This window comes from Oxyura jamaicensis, chromosome 4 (assembly GCF_011077185.1).
Source record: "Oxyura jamaicensis isolate SHBP4307 breed ruddy duck chromosome 4, BPBGC_Ojam_1.0, whole genome shotgun sequence".
In the NCBI taxonomy this organism is placed as follows: Eukaryota; Metazoa; Chordata; class Aves; order Anseriformes; family Anatidae; genus Oxyura; species Oxyura jamaicensis.
The window spans coordinates 66,246,671-66,268,356 of NC_048896.1; the positions used below are offsets into that span (position 1 = coordinate 66,246,671).

Sequence of the window (21,686 nt, forward strand, 5' to 3'; positions counted from 1 at the left end):
GAGATGCATTTCACTTCCCCTAATAGAAAACTACAAATCAACTACATCAACTAATCATGATTCAATATAATCCCCATCTGTCCATTTTCCTTCTTCCTTCCCTTCAGCTTAGATCATTTTTCCTCCTGTTCACCAGAACCTTTGTTCAATCAAGCCCATCTCCCACCCAATAGTGAGGTAAATAAGGACAAAGTAACTAGAACATGGAGACCATGGTGCTGCCATCATCTTCTTGTCTTTTAGATTTTTTTTTTTTTTCCCTGTGCCTGCCTTGCAGTCTTGTCTTTCAGACAGGAGGTTTTTCTTATTTATTGGTATAATGCTTAGTGCACAGCCCATTTATTAGCTGGCCTAACTGCATTTTTGTTAAGAAAGCAATTAAGAGGAATGGGAAAAATCAGTTTATTCATGCTAGAGATGAGCTAAACAATTACCAGATCAAATTTCAGTGGAAACATACTTTACCTGTTGTGGTTCATCTGTCATATTGGATCCCATCTACTTGACGGAGCAGCCATGCTGTAAGTTACGGTATGGTTGGCATGCCTAAGGCTTTGGTGCACTTTAAACATACCTTAGTTTCCTACAGTATGCACAAGTTCAATTTATTTTTATAGTATGAGACACAGCATTGTAATTGGAGCGTTATCAACTGTACCACTCACTTCTTTACAGAAAAATCACATTACAGACCAAAAAAATCTAAGAATTTAAGACTGATCATGAATGTGATTTTTAATTTAATATATATGGTATATTTGTAGCAAAAGTGGGGTTCTGCTTTATTTTGACTTGAACTACCTTTGAGGTTTTTCCTTCCCTCCGGCCTTCAGTTTATTATATATATATATATATATATATATACACACACACACACACACACACACAGCAACGCTCCATTTCTTACATAAGGTGACCACAGAATCTGAAGCTATTACTCAAACCCACACAACATAATGTGCTCAAGCAATGCATCTGCATGCAGTGCATGCTGTACTCAGATCACAGACAGGCTTCAGTTGACCTGGTCTCTGCTGCTAGCAGAGACTGGGTGGCACTGCTCAAGTCCGTTCCTCACACTAAGGCATTTCCCTGCTTATAACAGGAAAATGATGTGCTTCTCCTGAATCCTGGTTCTGTAGGTGTTTTGCTTGACACTTGAATGAGTATAGGATCCGTTCCTGTATTAGCCATAAATGACTTGTAGATAACAGTTTTTTTTTTTTTTCCAATTTAGCAATTGCTTAAAACAGCTCTTTTGAAACCTTTGAGTGTCCCTTTAAGATCTGATGACATCTGTGTCATTCAGCAGCTCATTTCACCAGCTCAGCATTTTCTCTTCCACACTGCACTTCCTGACAGTCCTGATCAGATGGTTCCAAAGAAGTATTCGCCTGTACACAGCCACATAGGAAGTACTGATTGTGATCTCTCACCAGCACCAAGCCAGCAAAATATCACTACGTCAATAGTTACTCTCGATTTCCATTAGGATGGAAGGGATGAAATGCTAATCCCAATTCATCTGCAGAATGTCTAAACACCATTCCACAAAGGATTAGACTGTCACATTTTTATAAGACAAGAAATCCTGCTATCAAGATAATGAGTGTTGTTAACCCAGCTGTCAGCTGCACCATCAGAAATCTTGAGAACCTCTCATTGACCATGGAATTACAACAGCAGTGTAGGGAGCACACACCTTGGACAAACAAAACAAACTAAAGCTTTCTGAAATATCGAAGTCTTTCCCACCTCCCACCCAGTGGAGGGGAAGTAGATATTTATCATACAAAACTGCAGTTGTACTTTTGCTGAAGCATACCATGCAGGAGGACGGTTATTCTCTCCTGCTGTTCTGTTCTTAATTTCAGAGGAGCTGTGCCTGTTTTACACCAGCTGAAATTAGAAGACAGTCAGGCATTCCATCTTTAGTGCTTTTGTTTCCAAGATAAATGACCATGTTTTGCTGCTTTCCCCATGGCTTATTCCAGAGATCCACTGCCAATTCAGACTGGCTCAGTGTCAAGACTTGACACACAACAAAAATGGTTGAAAAATAGCAATGCTTCATCTAATCAGCTAATTTACAAGTTTTGTCCGCTCAAAGCTGGAGCAGCTGGGAAGGTAGCAGGCCCACAGCACGTTTGGATAGCCAGTTCTAGTAGTGTTTTGCAAAATTCTGTTCTGCAAGTTTCAAACAGGAAGCAGATGACTCGAGAAGTTGAAGCACTGAAAGGAAAGAAAGGGGGAAGGGAGAATGAAGCGATAAACAGCTAATTGCTGTAGAACTTGTGCAAATTTAAGTGTGCATCCAGGCAAAACAGTGTCACATTTGCACAGGAGATAAAATGGTAGTCAGCTACAGCAGCACTGCAAAGAAAAATTACATGTATTTTAAGTCTTTTATAAAGAACTGTCTAGTTGCAGTGTTTGAACCTCTGCAAGGATTCACAATTGTTTTATAACTTTTCACAGGAAAGGTATTTGCTTCCTGCCTTAGCTTTAAGACGCTGAAAGATGTAGGGCCAGATGCATTTCCTTTGGGGCTTTTTCTAGTCGTCTGTCAGAGAAGCATCTCCATAAACACTTAATACATATCACTCCCTCAGTAATCAAGCCCACATTGGTGAATACATGAAAGATAAAAGAGACTTTTCCATGGAGAAATTATATTTTATGTAAACACCTGAGCGGACAGTACAATTCACTACTTAAGGGAGCATGGACACAGTATAAAGTTCTGGAACAAAGTTTGAATTTACAACAACTACTATCTGAACTAACTCCTCCAACTACAACATGTGGGAGGCAAAAGTACTCGGTCACAGTAAAAACAACACTTCAGCTGTTCATGTCATGTTGTGATGTGAATAACATGAAAAAAATGATTTAGGCCACAGACCTGAGTCTAAAACCTGCTTACATGTGAAATCATTTCAATACTTTCCCCAATCAATTTTGGGTGCAAGCTTCACCCTGAAAAGTGAGTCAGTAAGTAATCTTTTTTTTTTTTTTTTTTTCCCCTTTCATGTTTCTTTTCTGCAAGCAGCCAGAACCACTGACTAATCAAAAGGAAATTCTCCCACTGCTCTCAGAGTAGAAGAGGAAATGTAATAACAGGAATGAGACTTTTGATCTCACATTGTCAAGGAAAGGTATGCAGCATGGCTATTCACAGCATGCAGAACTTGATTCCACAATCATCTAACCTGTGAGAAATGCTAATTATTTTTCAGAAAGGTTCTCTCTTCAGGATGTGCCCAAGAAACTAGCTCAAATTTCAGCTTCCACATTTCAATGTTGGCAGTTAGAAAAACAAAAGAAAACTTCCTGCTTGTCAGCTGCTGGGGTTTGCTTCAGGGAGACACAAAGGGAACTGCTTTGATTTTTTTTTTAAGTGTCTTTTAGGACTAGAACTGCATTTGAAAATACTTTGAGAACGTGCCTGACTGAAAATAGGCTTTTTGAGACTGTTCAATAAAGTATAGTGCAGAACTCCAATGCTGAACAAGAAAACCAACATGATGGAGGTCTTAGGCCTGTTTTGACAGACACTTTTCAGCTGCCCCAGCTGCCCATCAGCTTGGAGAAGGCATGGAAATGCTTCTCTACAAGGGACAGCTGGAAGCAACTGTGGGGGAGAGGGTAGCACTGTCACAGATTAATAACTCAGCTCAGAGCCCAGCCTCAGCCAAGTAATTTAGGATGCTCAAATGATCCTGAGAGAGAGACAGCATTTTCTGCATTGATGGCTGTGGGAGGGCAGAAATGTTACAACCAACAGATGGTTTAATTCACTATAGATAAGTGACTTCATAAACAATGGTTATGGGAACAACTACCTATTGTGTTTCAAAACCAATAAATCGTTTCCCATACATGAAGAGCCTTGATGTCATCAGCCACTTTAGAACTAATTTGATATCACTGCTTAAAAAAAGCTAAATTCCATGTACTCATGGGTACCTACTAGAAATGAATCTCAGCAAAAAGATTTTTGTCTCTGACCACTCTAACATACGCAAAACTTTATTTCACCAAAAGGACGGTGCACTTTCTCAGCTGGACTGCACACTTCTGGACTGATCCAAGGGCAAACAGTGGTTCGTATCAGAGGACTTACCATTATCCTGTATTTCCCTCCTCCTTCCAATCTGAGATACCCACATCCTCACATCAATGACTTGCCCATGCTTTTAGAAGTAGCCACATATCCAAGTAATTTAAGCTAGGGGTAACCCAACTTCCAAGCCATAAGTGCTTTTTCTTTCTTCCCCCAAGGAGGAATTTTTTAGCTTTCTGCAGTTTATGCTTCCAGGATTCACTTTTAGCTTGTCTTTACCACTGTCAGAGAGCCGTATTTAAAATTCCCCAGAAAACTCCCTTAATTATATGATTTCCAGAGCTACAGTTTCAAACAAGGAACAGCTCACATAATACTTGTGGTTTACAGCAAGTGAGTAACACCAAACTGCCACACCATCTCAGTAGCTTCTCATTTCTGCACTGACTAGAGGGCTTTTTCCTCTGAAAAACACAAGATCCTCCAAAAATCACAATGAAAGCTGCATGAGATCTACCGCCATCAAAAAGAGAAGACAACTACCACTCAAAGTAACCAACCTGCTTGTCTTCCAATTAAAAAAAAACATTCTCTAGGTGAATACCTTTACCCTTGCACATGTAAAGCATCCAGTAGCCTCCCCTCCTGCTTTACCTTCCATGCTTGCAGAAAACTATCAAGACAAACCTTACAGATGGAAAAATCCAGAAGCATCACAAAGAAAATGTAAAACAGAAGCAGAGTAATACATTTCCTTACAAGATTGGAAGTAACATATGTTTCTGTGGAAATACTTTTTTTTTTTTGATTCCAGGTTCTGTGCTTCAGAAGACCATAAAGTATTTTTGCAACCAGAACTCCAGCTCTGATGAAGTTTAAGGACAACCACAGCCTTACTGGAACTGGAAATGACTGAAAACAAATGGAACAAGACCTGAGTGAGGTGCAAAAGGCTGTGGCATATCCACCTTACCTGCTTTAAGACTAATTCCAATTTCTTTTGACTGGATAAGAATACAGTTCTGATACAAGAAGGAAGGTGGAGAGAAAATACATGCTGCTTCCTCAGCACCAGAGCTCCTGAGCAAAGCTTTCTGCCTAAGTCTGCATGTTAGGGGGAAGCCAAAATCATCTCCCTCAGTCAGTTCTTAGATGTGTGACTCTTGAATGCATATTCACATTTAGCACTGCTTGCATCGCACATTTACCTCACCTTCACCAGCACAAGGGCCAACATACCGTGCAGTGTTCAGCTGAACAGGAGTTCATGGTACTGTGTTGCATACAAAGGCAAAGTTCTGGTATTAATTTAAATTCCTTAAACTTGATAAACATACCAAGGGGAAGGTCATCTGGGCAGCCACGCACTGATTCTGAGAAGGCGTACAAGAAGGTGTTCCTGAAGGATGTATAATACCTACAAGAGAACTACATATATATATTTTTAATAAAAACACTTCTGTTTTACAGAATTAGTATATGACCACTTTCTAACTCTACTGGACCTGGAGGGGGCCCCATGCAGACTGGATCTGCCTGTCACACAAACACATGGCAGACCTGGCTAGTGACTCAGGCCATTTTTATACCATGGTCTCTGCGTTTGTACCAAGGGAAGGTGGAGAAGAGAAACCCAGGCCAACACACAGTCCTTACACCAAGAGCAGCAGGTAAACACAGAGCTAAGGAGCATGCCCCCAACCACAGATTAATAGTTAAAAATTTCTTCTATCCAACCCTATGCAGCCATGCCTGAAGCCTTGGGAAGCTCCAAAGAGGAGGTACTTCCCAGCCATAAGCCTCATACTGGCCAGTTTGTAGATTCACGTGACCATCACTCCTGCTACACAAAACAAAACAAGCATGAAATTGCTCCTCACTAATCTATGGATGTGGGTAGAAGGTAAAACCCAATTCCTTCTGAGCACAGCCACTCTCAGACAAGCTCTGGCCCCAGCAATACAACCCTGTGATGTGCTATTGGTAGAAGACAATAGGATTTCATAATGACGGAGTATTTCCCCTGTTCTCAAACTCGGAGCCACTCCAGTGACTAAGGGGACTGGCACAGCGCGCCACCTCACCAGTCCCATAAGGTCTCTCATTGACAGAGTGATGTGAACAACAAAGAGAAGCCTGAGACACTGGTTAAGAGAAACTCCCAGGATTCTGTGAAATGCTAAGCCTATTACTCAGCAACCATGAAAAGAAATTGGTCTCTGATCCAGCTGCTGGGAGCAAAATGACATCTTCTCATTTAGTTCAGCCAGTCACACAATGTTTTTTTGTTCTGCGCCTTGGAGAAAGAATACTAACACCACAGTCCGGGAAGAAGTGCCACAACATCTGTACAAACTCACATCTCTGGAGGAGGAAGAACAGGCCAGCCTAACACTCTGCATTTTAACAGACCCTCCTTAAAATAAGAGCTCACGCTTGTATTGTGCAACACCATTTCCTATTACTTGTCAGGGGTATGTGCCCCGTGGCCCAGGAAGCACTGTTTCCTAGTCTTCCCATTTTTTTGCCAGCTTTAGCAGGCAAAATATGGAAAGCTAAAACAACAAAAATATGGAAAGCTAAACAACAAAAACAAAACAAAAACAAAACAAAATCAAAACAAAATCAAAACCACACACACAAAAAACAAACAAACAAAAACACTTTCCTGCTTTTGCACCTCAGGAAAACCCTGACAGGTCAAGGTCTGCAGGCATGTGAGAGTCCATCAACACAGTGCTGTCTGGAAAGCAGCAGCTGATATCAGTTATATCCTAGGAACTCCATAGGGAGGGTACAGACAAGGACAGGGCAGTATTCCCTTCTTGCCTGGGATCTGGTTGTCTCCTGTTCTCAACAAGCAAAAGGAACAGACTAAGTGAAAATAATTTAATCAAAGTGCAATAATTAATAGGAAAACATAGTTATTAATCCCCTGTCCAGATGGAAAAGCATACTTAACAAGTTGCCAGAAGGGGTTCTTACCCTACTCCAGTACTGTTTAGTACTTGTACAGGAAATATGGATTATATTTCTTTCATGGAACAAAAATAGAGATCATGCCTCTTAAACCTGACAGTAGGCCAAGAGGCCTACATGTACCACAGACACAGGATTAAAACCAAGTATGACATGAAAACACAGGAGCTCAGCTAGGTGCTGGCAAGGAAAAGGTTCTCCATTGTTTTCAAATAAGGGGGACCAGTTACTCCACTATTTTGCAAGAAGTGCTCCAGGGGTTAGAGTATATCTCAGGCTGGACATGAGTCAACTGTTTCGTGTTGTTCTGAGACATCGAGTAGGGCTGTATTTAATAAGAGGAAGTTGCAAGAGGTGTGAAGTAACCTCTCCCTTCTACTCCATAATCCCAGGAGTTCTGTGTCCAGTTAACCTATCACACCTTTCAAGGAGTGGACAAATGAATCACAAGTCTCAAAACCATATTGCCTTTGAGTATGGACTGAATGGAGGGTGTAATTTAGCCCAGAAAATAGAGCAAAATCAGGACCTGGCCCTTTAGTTACAAAAAGGGCAAGAGGAAGAGACAGCCTGTGCATGCAGGTTCCCTTTAATCAGGGCAGATCAGGGTGTACCTAAATTTCAGCAAATGAAATGTAGGTTAAACATCACAGACAAATTTTGTAGCTGCAAGGATAATTAAGAATCAAGTGAAGTGCCTGGGGAGACAGCCATATCTCCAGCACAAGGAGGCTTCAGAACAGGTTAGACTAACAGGTGGAGTTAATCCTGCTCTGGAAAAGAAGCAGGATGAACTCGAGAGATCCCTTTGAGACTTATCTTGTGGTCTGGAGCTAACACGGAGGGTGGCAAGCAGCTTCAGTTCCTCCTTTGTTCTAGAAGGGATAAAGGTGAAATTATGTTTTTAGCATCTTGTTACCAGCCCCATACCCCCTTATCCATGGAGGGTCCAACCTCCCCCTCCTATTGGCTCAAGGGAAAGAATATTAGTTTTAGGTTACTTCACATGCTCCAGTCAATCCCATTTTCCACTGCTCCCTCTCTCCTTCCCTCAGGATTTAACCACATCACCACCTACCAGCTAACATGCATCAAACTCCTGCATGTTTAACAGGTTACATATCCCATATCCTTGTTAGCAACCCGCTCAGTTTCGCAATTCACTGCTTCCATTTCAGGCTGGAGCAAACTATTGTGCCTGACTGTTGAAATATTACATGTCCACTGGTATTAGTTTACAAAATAAGGATGCAACTTATTCTACACCAAGTTACTCAGCTAGACACCAGATCAGCAACACTATTGGGCCTATTTGCTGCTTTCCGACTGCCACTCAAATTGTGATCTGCTCAAATGTCATACAGCTTTTCACAAGGGCTGGAAAACAGACTTGTGCTTTGGTAGCAAGAGCCAGAGTGCAGAACCTTGCTCAAGGATAGCTTCCTCTTTCCTAAGTGAGTTGTATTTCTATCAGTTGGTGGTTTTCAGTGTTTCTGTTCCTGCTCTGGAAGTTGCCCTTCCTCAACACTCTGTGGTCAGGCCGTGTTTGGTGCCTGATAACAGCCTTAGAGACAGCTGCTGCAAAGGCAGGGGGAAGCACATATAAACAAAATGGGTGTGCATTTTCAACAGCTGCTTTCTGAGAAGCTTTCTGAAGCCTTATGTACAGCAAGCACTTTGTACGAAGCTAGAGACTGTCATTTTTCAGCCATGTTGTCTGACAAAACAGTCATCCCATCTCCATCTGGCTCAACTGTTCCATAACATCAGATGGCACTGTAGCAGAAGCCCTTTCACTTCAAGTGGTAATGGACCAACTCTAAGTGATCCAAGATGTAGCACTCCTGCCAGCTTCTAGCTCCTTTTTGATGAAGGCCTTATCACCCCCTTGAAGATGGGTGTCTAGCCACCTGCAGTCACCTCTTCTGCCCACCAAGAGGCTGACATCCAGGCTAACCATGATTCCTTAGTAACATGACATTTCTGCTCTTGCCTTGATGTACATGCTGAGGATCATGGGAAATTATTCTAGCAAAAGCCCGTGACAGTTCTATCTTTGTCCCCACAAGATTTGATAGTTTCTTTTGAAGCTGGCTTTAGTGATGGATTACCAATGACCAACCATTCCAATCTCCTAGTCCCACCGAATAGTTCTGCCAGCTGTTGCTTCTTCCTTGTGGTATTGTTTCTCCTGAGGTTTCCCAATCTGGGAACCCTAATCCTTCAGGAAAAACATTAGGTTGTCCCTGTAAATAGGTGTATAAAGGTGTGTTAACTTTAAAGCAGACAACACTGCAGAGGCAAAGAAATCACTTGCATGTATGGTGTGAAGCCTGCAAGACAAGTTTTCCTTTAACCTACCACCTGATAAGCAGAGAGCTGTAACACTGCTGTCAGAGATCCCTAAAGCAAGGGCTATAAAGAACTAGGATTTGGCAAGAGCTTCTGTCATCTGCAAGACTGCCTCTTTGATCCTCCTTACGCTTCTGTAAAGATGCCAACATCTCTGCCAAACAGAGCAACAGAGCTGCTGCATCAAGGCAATCTCCTCACTTTTTTTCTTCTGCCTTTTTTTTTTTTTTTTTTTGCTTGGTAACATTTCATTTCATACAGCAAGAAAATCACCACACCTCCCTCTACTATCTATACCTCTTCATTGCAGCATTTCTGTTTAATCTCATGAGAATCCTCACTCAAAGGAGCGAGGACTAGGAGGACAAGCTGGGCTATGCCCACACTGCCAGCTGCACCTCTGACCAGTCATGAAACTGAGTAGATTATTATTTCCCTTGCTCTTCCTTAGGCTGGGAGCTTGACAAAATCAGACTTGGTTACCATTTATTTGCCTAGCACATTGCCTATTAACATTTAACATTTCCCTGAAGCAAATGAATTGGGTCCCTTCCAACTCAGGATATTCTATGATTCTATGAGTAACGCAGACTACTATCTCGCTTTAGGGGCTGCACAGACAATCTCCCGGACTCCATGGAAGCAAAAGGTGCTGATAAACTGCAATATTTCATCTCCAATATATATGCTTCAGTCCAGACAGCGGTTGTTCCATGCCACGTTAAAGGTATTTCCTCTTATTTCTCACTGTATTTTCAGTAACACACCACATTGCACAACAACTGAAAAATAACTACCAAGTCAAGTAGGAACCTTGTCCTGAGGAGTTAGCCATCTCCAAGGCTGGACTCTGCTATGTCAAAAGCCCTGGCAAAGCTGACTAGTCTCTGCCAGTGGTTCACATTCACATACTGCCAGTATCAGTCTAACAGAAAGCAACGATTTAAGTCGCATCAGTGCGAGCAGTATTAATAAAAATAAGTTTTTCCTCTAGTAGTCTTCAGATTTCTGAGCCCTTAAGGAAAGCAGCCACCACATATTTTTAAGCCTTTTTAAACTTGTTTCTTTCTAGCAATAGCTAGAATTTTCTTTTGAGTGTATGAGTGCAGGTTAGTCTGAGAAAAGCATTGAGCACTCAGGGACTATACAATGATATGCAAGTACTTGCAATTATCACTTAAACCATTTGAAGTCCGAGAAGCCCTTAAGTCATGTAACAAAACCAACATACTTATTCCATTGACATACATCCAATACTTTAACTCAGTATTTTTCAAGTATGTCAGTATTGAGAGTATGAAAGTACTGATGAAATACATAGTGAAAAACGATTTTGCTCGAGACCCTTTTTACATCATAGATGAAAGCACAGAGGGAGTTAAAAATATATGTAGAACTAGTATGCAAATTTTCACTTACAATTATGATCAAATCAGCAAATTCTCTTGCTCCTTATGCTTCACCAGACTTTTTAAAAGGAACAAGCTATATCCAAACTACTGAACTATACTTATCTGGAAAGCATGAAATCAGAGCTTCCCAACATGAGCATTTACAGTTAACATCCACCACATAATTAGTACTTTCTTTGAGAACATGTGTTTTTAAGTGGGAACATCTTGGGAACCTTGAATAGGTATTTTTAGCTTCAAAAAACAGTGTTTGGCCACACTTAGCAATGTCTTTGTTCAGTATTGGTATAGCAGCCAGTACAACAAACAGGGTCTTGGTTCACAACCAGAGCTCCTCTTAACTGTCACAGTATTTGTTTTTAAGCGCTTCTACTGTGTGCAAATGACATCCCTCCTAGATGACTGTGCATTTTGGATGGCTCTTATTTCCTCATTAGTGCCAAATGGAGCCCTTTTGTGTGGAAATATTTAATGTAAAAAGTGGCCTTCAGGACAGATACAGTGTTAAGCTCCTCTTCACTCAATGCTTGTGGTAGACTTTTAGTATTTCAGTGCAGCAGTTGGTAGCATATTTTGGAAGAGAATTTGAGAGGGAAAGCAAGTTACATATATTTTGACATGTTGACAATGACCAAGAGAATAGGCCTGAGAGATCATACCAGGTCCAACAGTTCCCAGTTTGCATTTGACTTTAAATTCCAGGTTCCCATGGCTATCTGTATTTAATGGGTTTCGCTCCTAGTTGTTTTATTCTTTGTATAGTCATTTACACCAGTGCAAAGACACAAAAATCTAAGTGGATCAGAGTGCTAATGTTGTGCATACACTCACTTAACCCTGCTGTCCTGCATAGTCATCTGTACTGTTCTCATTCTCCACCTGTATCCAAGATAACACTTAAGAACATCGAGCAAAGGAAAAGCCTTTATTCCCCACAGCACAAGGAAGAGATTGTGTTGCTTTGCATCATGACCAGATCATGCCAGTGGAAAGCATTTGCATAAAGCAAGGACAAAGGACCCCAGCAACATTATACCCCCCTTTTGAGCAGGTTGAAATGACAGCATAAGGTGTTATGGAAGCTCAGGCCTACAGCACATAGTTTGTAGCTGGAAACCAATATCATTGACTAGGCTGACTGTGGGAAGAACCTCACTAAACACAAAAAAAAAAACAACTTCGGACCCCTGACCTCTAAGATACAGTTCTCCCTCAGTCATGATTAGGCTTGGTCAGATGACATCAGCTTGCTCTGTTTGGTTCAACAGCACTAGCAGGCTCCATCAGCTACCCAACAGCTCATCTCCCTTGCAACCAAGAAGCAAGTTTCTTGAAGGGCAAGAGAGCTGTTGCTCTTTAGTTTGTACAGGCATGACCCTCCACTGTCTTTGGTTCAGAATACAATTTCAAGCTAATATAGGTCGAAAATCGGGTAAAATGCAGAGTAGATAGACATGAAGAAGGACAGGTGTTGGTCATTACTAAAATACATGACAATAACTGAGAAGAAAGAGCTAATCTGCTTTCACCCCACACTTCAAAAACAGTTAAACTTATATTCGAGTAGCAGGAATTTGTACAGTGAAATTAAAAAGTGAAATATTGGGATCCTCTTCACGCAAATGTTGTGATAGCAGAGGGAGACAAACCCAACCTTTCCCTTCACTTTTGAAACACCAAAAAATTAAGGGTGAGATTAGAGATAGAGTGAGCATGCAGTGTTTCCCCATTGAGACCCTACACCTCAAATGGAAATCCTAAGTGTTAGACAGGGCCAAATTATTTCTCCTGACAGATCCCATCCAAAAGTCTTTTTGCCCTATGCTTTGATGCATCTGAAAATTTCAGAGTTGCAACTACTCCATTTCATTATGAGAATGAAATGCTTCCTGATACCAAAATTCTAAAACTCGAGGGCAATAACTGATGTCCCACCTCTTCCCTCAAAAACAAAACAAAAAAAACAACAGCCTTACTTTTGACCAACTACTTGCCCTTTCAACACAAGTCATCTGATTCTATTCACTCATTTATCCCTCATTTGTTAAGCAGCCTGCTCTTACAAGCTCAGCTACGGTAAGATATATAGTCGGTTGTCCTCAAACAATAGGACAAACATGAAACCTGCCTGGCTAAGTGTGCACAATTTCTACCCATAAAACATCCTTCTGATCCTTTTGTCCCAGAGCAGATTCTTCACTTGGAGCCATTTCAGCATTACAAAACACCTTTCTTTACCCATTGTGGAAACAATGCACACAAACTGTACAATCAGCATATTTCAGCCTTTTAATGGATCTAGTACACATCAACCACATATTGTCTGTTATAAGTCCTGGAGCCTGGGGATATGAAGCATGTCTCTAAGAGTGCATAAGCCAGCTCACCGTGAGAGAATCTAAGCAGCAGCTTAATGTTAGGCATGTATGTGAACCTGGAAAATGGAAGCCTTACTCAGCTCACCAACACTGGAGCAGCCTTTCAGCAATAATGCTCCCTTGGCACTCTAGAGCAGCTCGTGTCAGTGAAGCACTGCAAGCCGAATGACACAGGCTTTGTTTTCAGACAGGTGGCAGAGCTGGGAAGCCAGAAGACTTCCAGGCATAACTTCTGCACCCATTGAACTGTCATTTCACCACTGGTAAGTTTTCATCTGGGCTGCTGATGACAAGCCATCAAAGCATCCAGCCAATTCCACTCACATAACCAGTTATATGACCAACAGGGAGAGAACAGCAGCTAGACCTGAAAAGGCTTTTGGTCTCCTGCTGTGCTTAGATTATGATTTAATGCTGAAAAGTTGGCATGGCAACCAAATGCTTGGCAACAAAACATCATGGCCAAGGAACAGGCCCAGAACAGGGCCAAATAAAAGCACTGCCCAACTCTTTGCGGGCAGGTCTGTGCCCTATATACACTTGTTGTCAGCGCTTCTGTATGAACAAGGATTACATCACAAGGAAGCATTATTAATAACCTGGACAGGTCTGCAGTAAGTGAATAGCGAGAGTTCTCTAAACACTCAAAACAGACCCTGGCGCCTTGTTCAGGCTCCTTTTGCTTCATCCACTGATTGCAAGGTTGCCAGGAGACAGTCTTGCTCCACACCAGGGCTTGCCATGAAGTACCATTGTGCTTTCACTGTCCCCCTCCTCCTCTGTCCTCCTCTTGCTCTCCTCAATGACAGGAGGCTGGCAATGCCCTGGTTCTCCTTTCTGACACAATAACCTCCTTTGATTTGGGAGTACTCAAAAGCTTTTTGCTTTTTCCACAACCTACCAAGCAAAACCCCGAACCCACACAAATCCAGATTTGCATGCATAGGCTGGAAAAGGGATGCAAGCACTGTAAAAGATGGGTCTGACCTGAGGGGAAATTAGTGAGTTAAACTGAAGGGCCCTGTGTCAGACAGATGAAAGACTCATAGGCTCTGTAAGCATTGTGGCTCTGTAAGCACTGTACATCTTCTGAAATGTAACATACGAACTTTTACACACCTCAAGTGCATACAAGATACATTACCCTTATTTGTTCTGGGAACCTTTTATAACCCACTAGAGCACATCCTTGGCTATTTAAATGCCCCCAGGCTTTTGTTTCATCATGCAGGGTTTCAAAACCCCACTTGCCTTCAGATATCAGCAAGTCAAGTCCCAAGTGCATCAGAACATAAGCCACTCAATTCTTCAGCCTTCATCAGGTCAAGTGCTTTCCTTATACCTCTGCAAAGGAAGCCTTCTGCACATGGACTCAGTATGAGCCACTGAATATGGTGTCTCCTTCCCCAGCCTGCAGGCGCCCGTGCGATCTCTTAGTTCAGAGAGCTGTGCTGTTAAGCAGATAAGACAAGTTAAAGGCTAATCAGTTCCAGGGTTGCTTTGCCAAGTACTGTGAGCCAAGGATCAGTTTGTGCTGCCATTTAGCTTAGCCTTTCATTGTCAGAAGAGAAACTGAAAGGTGGCAGCTAAGGAGATCCCTGTGGTAACACAGACCTTTTCTCAGCAGCAAAAGCCTCTAAAAGAATAGCATGGCTAATACATAGCTAAACAACGTAGTGCTTTAGCTTCCTCAAGGGTCTTGAAAAACAGCCAGAAATTGAGTGAAGATTTTTAGCGCTCCATTTGCAGGAACTTAATCACACAGCTTGTTCCTGCACCTGTGAGGAAAGCATTTCATTTACGTTATTCTCCAGTGCAGTAACCACTCTTTTCCTGAATGAAAATTCCTTCACTGCTTGCAAGCAAACTAAACTGGTCTGTTATCACCATCAATCCCAATACTTGTGCTCATTCCAGCATTCCTGCTTGCCATTCCACTCTTCACCACTCCCTGACAACTGTTTCCCTCACTCATGTCAGTTTCCTAGATGCTCCTAGGCACACAGGACCTCTTCCCCAGCCACATCATTGAACCTGGACAAAGTGACACAAGAAAAATACTTTTAACCAAACTGTCAGGCTTATTATACCAATTCTGTGTCATATTACCAGAGCTTCACTGTTTTTTTCCAATTCACTCCTTCACCGTGGGACACATTCTCCTTTCTGCTCTCCCATCACTACAAATAGTGACTAATGAGTTGCAGTGCTACAGTTGAGACTCCACAGTTGAAAATGACATTGAAAAATAAAGCATCAACTTCACTGTTGCCATCTTGTACAATCAGAGCAAAGTAACTGTGTTGAGAGCAGAGAGGTGTGAGGCAGAAGAGTGTATTTTCTACCAGCAACCCCGGCTCTGAGCCTCGCAAGCTGAAGATAAGCTGCTCTCTTGCACAAAGCTGAACAGGAATTTCATACAAGTCATGCCACAGGATGAATAACTCCCCGGCGTGCTAGGTGATACAGTCAGCAGCCAAACAGTGCTTGCAGTGCACATCCAAGCAAGGTGCATGAGTATCACCAGGCTTCTCATCACACCCACTCTCACCATGCAGTCATAATGACCATGTTAGGAAACAAATTACCCATGCTCATAAGCTTCACTGGGATAACTATTTTGTTTGTAGGGCCCCACAGGGTAATAGCAGCAGGTCGTGGTTAATCTGAATTTATTTGCCAGCTCTCCTTTTTCTTCTGAAGCTGTACTACATACAGAAATCATTCAAATGTACCAGAAGCATACCACAGGCCCAACGTAGACAAACTACATGTTTCCCAGTGTATGGAAGGGTTATGTTTGCCTGTCACTGCCTGCCCATCCTTCTCCTTTTGACTTTGATTCAAGATACAAGCCACACACTGACCAGCACGTGGACAGCCACTAAAGAGAGTACAAGGAGGTTCACAAGCACACAGACATACAGCTGAGGCTTTGTTCTGGTCATGTTTACTTGCAAGGCAAACACTTAAGCATTGTTTCTGTTGGACAAATTGTAACTGTCCAGCAAGGAGAGATCTAGTTCCAGCTGGTTAGAGCTGTTTTTGTTTCTTACCTCCTCCCCCTCCCTCTTCAATAACCCATGAATCCAGCTTATCCACAGGAAAATAAGAAGTACAAGCTGCCCATTGGCTTCTTTCCCACTTCAAATTGACACTGAGCTAACCCCAGTCCATACCAATACTTCAAGTAGAGGAAACATACTTTATTAAGTATGGCTTGAAAGGTCAACCCAAAATTGACTGATGACTCCAAGACAAAGATCCTGCACTTCTGTTAATATTAGGAGCAGTGAAGAGTGAGATGCCCTTTCATAGAGTGCTCTCACTGAAGTGCTCTCAGCTTGTCACACAGCACTGGACACACAGAAGTTTAATACCATTGGAGCATAGCTACATGAACCTCAGAGCTATTACCTAATAACTTTTTGCCTTGTATAGCACCTGACGCAACAAACAGCAATCATCCACTGTGCAACACCAAATGTCACAAAGCCAGTCTCAGGAGATGACTAGGAGAACAGTACCATCAGAACAAAGCCTCTCATTTTCTCTGTTGAATGCATCACAGAAAAGCAATACAAGAATGCCACTGTTTGATTTCTATATTCTTTCCAAGAATTTACATTTTTAAAGATAACTTATTCCTTTAGAAGGACATTAATACTCAATCACAGCAGAAGAAACACCAATCTCAAGAAGTAGAGTCTTCACAGGGAAGAAGCAGCAGAAGCAGACCAGTATAAAGGGACAACAGATGTGTTTTAGGGCTACAAAGAGAACCTTGTTGTCCAGTAACACAGAGCCAAAGTGACATTTTGAGTTACTTAACCTGAAGCCCTGCTCTTGAAGACATCTGTGCCATATGAAACTCATCCCAAAAGATGCTCATTAGCTTCACTGTTATGTCAAAAAGGTGGTTTCAAAATCTCTCCCATAAGCCAGTCTTGTCATCTAGTACTTTAAGGACTGAACTCAACCAACAGTTCCCATTCGTAGTTTTAGTTGACAGGACTACAGCTCGTGCCCTCTAAGAGCAGCAAGATCAAATGCATTGGGGAAAAAAATGCAATTGCTTGGAACATCACCAGGGAAAGTTGTTTCTTAGTATATTTGAGGGTAAGACCTACACACAGAATCAGCAATTTGGTTCCACATATCTGTCAAAGGCAGACACAGAATCCTGAGGGCACAGAGCCTGTGCCACCAGAGTCAAATTCTGAAATCCATTTTCCAAATTATCCTAATTTTGTCATATAACATTTGGTAATGAAAGTACAATTTTTCCCCCTTCTCTATTTAGTAACCAATGTTCCCTTCCCGTAGTAAGGAAATGCCACCAAGTAGGCAGAGACACAGGGGAGTCTTGCAGAGTGTAGTTTGGCAAGTTTGCTCTATCATCATGAACCCTGACCTACAACTCCTGGCCAAACAGTAGGACTGGCAGCTAAGTGCACAATTCACATACATATAGTTTGTGTTTGTATGTGTGATTAAAGAAGCACATTTCAAAGGCTATAAAGCATGTTATAAAATTAAAAGTAACAAACTGAACATAAGCCCCAAAGTTCTTGTTTATTAACCCCACCTCCACATCATTATTCAAATCAAGTCAAAGAAAACAGACAAAATGCACAGCTTTTTATGTGATTCTTTCAACTTCTTTCCATGGCCATGTTGTGCGTGAGAATTCAGAGCTTGCTGACCCAGACATAAGTTTTCCCCTTTAGAGGAAACCTCTCCTTGTTCTTCTGGGCCCTGAGGAGGGATGGCAAGCTCAACTTCTAGTTGTGAGGCTAGCTCATAACAACAGATCTCATGACTGTCCCTCTGCCTGTTCCTCCCTTTATGAAGAATTCTGTAGATAAACTTCACTTTATCAAAAGGGAGGAAGTTACTGCCGGATACAGAGAGTCAGGAAGGACAGCAGCCCACTGCACAGCAAAACAGCTTTAGAGGAACAGTCCTTTTTCCATGCAGATATAAAAACAAGACTTAACCATTTGAGTGCCATGCCACTAATTCAGCCTGGACTAGGCTCACCACTCCAGCCATTTTAATTGCAAGAGCCTACCCTTGCAAGGGAGAAGAGTAAACAATTTAAGCTTTCTGATGGCTGGAGATTACAGGAGTGATAATCTCCAAAGTTAAAGGCAGGGATTCTGTACTTCAGTGTAGCAGGTACCAAGCCCTTCCCTCTGCCCCGAGCTCCCCACATAACCTTGTTGGGCATCATGCTCAGGCATAGCGGTCAGCCAAGAACATGGTGCCCAGGCGAGCTGATAAGTGCTGGTCTGGTCAGGTTATCAAACAGTAAGGCAGCAAGGGAGAGCACCGTATGCCTAGAAGGAGTCCAAGACAGTTTTTTCAAGACTCACTTGGACTATCTTTAGAGGGACACTTGCAAAATTAAGCAGATTCACAAGAATATAAATAACTGGGATATTCTTTCCACAAGTGCTCTGCTCAATCCTCCTGTCTTGTTCAAGTGGAATATCTGAGGGCAAGTGATAGCACCTCCCCATCTCAGGCTGCAAAGCCTTGTATAACTTAATCTCAGCTACAGCTGTGACAGCTGGCCAAGCTGTTGCTGCAGAAAGCATACAACTCCTGTCCAAGGCTCAGAGTCACCTGCCCAGAAAGGGGCTTCACACTGATGCAATGTTTCTTCCTGGGGGATGACTTGGCCTAGATGAGGCATGTTTTTGTGGGCTTTTCCCTTTTGAAGGGGGGAAAAATATCAACGCTTTGTAATCATTTATTTAACAATATAAGTCTGAGCACATAAGTTCTGTAAAATGTATTTCAACAAAATGTTAATTTTCTTTGACCACAAGAAAAAGATTCCACTGCTATTCCTTCAAAAATCATTTAAATACATAAGAGGTAACGCATCTTCTTTTTTGGTTGATTAACACTCTCAAACTGCTGTTGATATTACAGTACTAGTTTGCAATTAGAATGTTAATAATGTATAGAAAAAACAACAGGCCTTTAACAAACGCAATGAAACCACTTCCTTTGGGAAAGCGCTATTTCTTTACTAATAGAAAACAGTGCCCCCAAGCTTAGATGAAGTTCCTGTACATCCAGAGCCTATGACAAATAGAATAGAAACAGACAAAAAATGGCTTCTCCAAGAAGACCCTAATGCAGATGACAGCAACAGCCAGTGATCCCTGTCACTTCCCACCACCCTCGGCACAGGATTCCTAGGCTCTTTGGGCAGGTCATTAGCTCTAGGCAGGCTGCTTTACCTCTGCAAACTGCTGTACAGAGGCTCAGCCTTGCAAATGTACTATGCAAATGCCCAGTGCACCCAAGAACACTCTGTACCAGTGCCTAGTGTCTGCATGGTGGCACCTGCCTATCAGAAGCACAGCAGAGAATTTAAGTATCAGGAGACCTATGGCGCACAAAGTGCTCTCTCCACAACCTGAGCAGACGCTCATAGCAGAGCACCACAACCCATACACAAAGTGCTGTTGCTCCAAGGAGCTTACATCTCACACAGCCATCCTCAGGGTGGCACAGATGCATCCTGTGAGATATTAAGGGTGGCAACACCACAAAGCCATCAAGGTATCTAGAACGAACTTGGTTCAGCTGGTAAGCAACTGACATTGGGGAAAAAAAGAGCAAAGCCTTCCAGTGGTTACTGTCCTCTGTTAACCACCTCACTTCTACAGGGGGGTGAAGGGTTGGAACAAGCAAACAATTGCAAGTGCCTCAGAGTCTGCACAGAGCACACCTCCCTGTACTGAAAAGTAGAAAGTGGTTTGCTCAAGCCTAGCATACTACAACCCAGCCTCTTTGCTGGCTGGCAGGCACAGAGCTGGTTCCTCTGTAGTAAAAGAAGGCAGGTGGTTCAGGATCTTGTTTACAAGTAACAGTCGCCTGAGTGAAGAGAACAACTTAAACCTCAGAAGGTGGGAGCACGCAAATCATCCTGGACAGTACCACCCTACATGTCTCCCTGCCCAGGCCTTAGTCTCATTTACTTACATCTGCTATTTTATGGGTGAATGCTCCAGTTCATGGTTTGCCTCTTCATTTTATGTTTTAATGCTGTAGGATTAAAGTCCTCTGGGACTGGATCACCTTAAAGGATTAAGTCTGAATGTCTTTACACAACCAACAACTTGCCACCTGGCAAGATGCCTTACATCTGCATACTCTGATAAGATAAGGAGACATCAAAGGTGTAACTAACTGCCGATAGCCTCTCCAGCCTCCTTTAACTCTGTCCCTGAAGCATTATTACTTTGAAGTACAAGTCCTTTACTCCCCACTTATGTAACTCCTTCAGGGCAATCTCTACCTTGTGTTAAGTGTTGTCTATCTGTGCCTCAACCAGAGATAAGTTACAACACAATCAAGAACTGGAGCACTGGAAGGAACAGCATGCCACAAGAGCTCATCAGCACTGACAGTCACCCTGCTCTGGGGCCAAAATCACCTCAAGGCTCAGGCATCAGTCAGTCATCTCCTGGTGCAATGCTCTTATGAATACAGTGACAGGTTAATTTGGGGCTGTAATAATGCCTAAGCAAACATGAGTGAAAGTTCTTGTTCTAGGGTTTGTATCCATTAGCGTATTTTATTACCTCTATGGAAAGCCATCCTTCTCATCCCTTTGTGAGAAACAAAACACTGTCCACAAATAAATATTAATTGCTTCAATATAAAGTCCAACATTTCCTAAGGGTTTAACACAGGCCCGTTAAGCCAAACCTCCTGATTCTTATTTTTAAAAGCTTGGGAGTGCATTCAGATGCCCCTCATCAGTTCTGCTGGAAAGACAGCAGGTACCATCTAACAGCAGCCACTGAACTAGTAACGCTAACTGCTTTTGATCCTGAAAGAAACACAAGATCTTCAGAACTGTGTTACAGAGTTATGTGCTACAGAGTTATTCTTACTTGCAGAGCTGCAAATTCAACAGCAGCAGTTTTAAATTAGAGGCATACTCCAAGCAAATATGCTAGTTTAAAAACAATTGCAACAGGCATGATACCCAGTCTGAGAACATAACACAACATTACATCTACATACAAAAATAAGCTAGGTTAGACAAATACCTTGCAGAAGAGCAGCATAAACCAAAGTTGCAAAAATCCAGTTACAAAAATACAAAAAAAAAAGTTACAAAAAACATAATAAAAAAGTTGCTCATCTTCCTTTGCCCCTTTTATGTTGCTAATAGTCAGATGGGATACAGCTGCTGTGAGAACTACAAGGTCCTGATTGATCATTGCTCTGGAGGAAGACAGGCATTTAAAGAGGCACTCACACAATTATACTGGCAGTTATTGTAATATTGGATGTTTATTTGGTGTTCCAGGTAAAAAGGAGCAGAAGCCCATACACATCCCATTTGGAAGCTAAAACCAAGTAGTGCCATCTCCATTCCCGTGATCTGTTCCTTACAGACTCCATCTATGGTGAACAGTATTTTTCAATAATGTAGAATAGATCTGGACTGAATCATGTCACTGA

At 42.1% G+C, this 21,686-nt stretch overlaps 1 long non-coding RNA gene across 3 annotated transcripts; it reads right to left on the reverse strand.

Annotated features, from left to right (window-relative positions):
• Positions 1 to 575: 575 nt before the first annotated feature.
• On the reverse strand, positions 576 to 21,308 carry LOC118165562. 3 transcript variants are annotated; one of them, XR_004750107.1, is made up of 3 exons: positions 21,269 to 21,308; positions 1,826 to 1,899; positions 576 to 1,394 (listed from the first exon to the last, which is right to left on the reverse strand). It is a non-coding gene; the product is annotated as an uncharacterized LOC118165562 (long non-coding RNA). The 3 variants fall into 3 exon arrangements; XR_004750106.1 differs by having other exon boundaries at positions 1,826 to 2,232; XR_004750105.1 differs by having other exon boundaries at positions 576 to 2,232.
• Positions 21,309 to 21,686: the final 378 nt, after the last annotated feature.